The 1724-nt window shown below is 39.4% G+C and overlaps 1 long non-coding RNA gene across 1 annotated transcript; it reads left to right on the top strand.

Annotated features, from left to right (window-relative positions):
* Positions 1-388, top strand: LOC124891162. Its single transcript, XR_007049550.1, has 2 exons — positions 1-36; positions 125-388. It is a non-coding gene; the product is annotated as an uncharacterized LOC124891162 (long non-coding RNA).
* The last annotated feature ends 1336 nt before the right edge of the window (positions 389-1724 follow it).

A 1724-nucleotide genomic window follows, 5' to 3' on the forward strand; every position in this document is an offset into this window, starting at 1 on the left:
CATCTTTAAGGTTCCCCCTTAAAACAAATATATTTGGTGAGATTGCTGTTCTGTTCTACACATGCTTGATCCTTAGATACGTGTGTCATATTTCTAAAGCTTGTTTAAATGGTCATCTTTGTAGGAAAAGAGAAGAACATTAAGTTGTGACAGCACTCGGACTGTCAAGGTTGGTTGGGCGATATTTTGTAGCTGGGAGCTGCCAATCCTATCATTATTTCTGGATTTCACTAGCTTGTATATTATAGCAGAAACTGAATTCACGAGAGGGCGAAAGTATGGCTAGTACTGAGCCTGAGGTTAGACATTTAGGATGTTTCTGCTCTGTACATTTGGTATCTCTTCCATTTTATTTATACGATGAGGGTGCAAATGAGTTGAAACCGAATCACCATTTCTCATTCAATGAACCTTTAGGGTTAACTCGAAATTAACATAATTTTATCTAATGTTAATGAAGTGGCATAAATGAACTTCTGGAAGCGAATGAATAACCAATGGTAGGAAGTGATGTTAACTAATTTTCCGAAAAAAGATGCAAGCTTTTTAATTATATTTGAAGATATGGAGGAGAAACATTAGGATAGAGGGCTAAGGGTGTGGATGAGTCGTAGTCAGTAATTAGGTGGACGCTGGTGTCCTTTGTTTGACAATGTACAATGTTTTGTGGATGTCGTACCTATGTTATTTTATCAGGTTCTATGCTTTTGATACTTTTATATACTGCCTTGTATCTTGGGCCGGGGTCTATCGAAAAAAGCCTCTCTACCTCTTTAGAGGTAGTGGTATGGACTGCGTACACTCTATCCTCCCCAGACCCCACTTTGTGGGAATATAGTGGGTTGTTGTTGTTGTATGTTGGATTGGTCAAAAATAAAGTAGCATCACAGAAAGATTATACATACAGATACCAAAAGGAAAGGACGATGATCACTTTATGTGACTTATTTGTTAGTTTTTAATTTCATTTCTGGCGTCACGTTATTCATACTACATATTTACATCAAACTACAGTTAGTTTCCATAGTTGAGTGATAAAATTAAGGTGAGACTGTAGGGATGGAATTGGTGCGGTTGTGGGCAAACCTGCGAAAACTTCAATCCACCCTTCCCAGCATAACATAATTTGCTATTTTGAACCCACCATAAACCCACCCCGGAATAATTTATTTTATTTTTTTCAACTAGAGTGCAAAATATTAGCACTTTGTTTTGCAATTGTTTTGTTGATTATTTCCTGTTATTTCACTCGTTGTTACTATTGTGTCTTGTTAGCCTTACCTATTTGCACGCCTTCTTATTTTTTTTGCCTCTTATTAAGTAATGGGGTGGTGGTCAATGGTATACTACGGTCATGTCATAGTTTGGGGTCGGGACCCAGGTTGAGGTCGAGGTTTGAGTTTGGTGTTGGGGTGGGGTCGAGTCTAGGGTTAAGTTCAGAATCGGGGGCGGGGGTAGTAAGGTTAGGTGGGATAAAGGAGCCTCTAGATTGAGAATTGAGTCTTGCAACATAGGGACTCTTCAAATTCTTAGAAAGAGGAGGATTAGTATAGCTTGTGTCCAGGAGACAAATGGGTAGGTTCTAACGCGAGGGATGCGGACGAGTATAAGTTGTGATACTCTGGTAGCGTGAGGCATAAAAATGGGGTGGGCATATTAGTGGATGAAGAGCTTAAGAGGCAAGTGCTGGAGGTTAAGAGGGTCGACGATAAGTTGATGTTGAT

The sequence above is a fragment of the Capsicum annuum genome, unplaced genomic scaffold (genome assembly GCF_002878395.1).
Source record: "Capsicum annuum cultivar UCD-10X-F1 unplaced genomic scaffold, UCD10Xv1.1 ctg31557, whole genome shotgun sequence".
Taxonomy (NCBI): domain Eukaryota; kingdom Viridiplantae; phylum Streptophyta; class Magnoliopsida; order Solanales; family Solanaceae; genus Capsicum; species Capsicum annuum.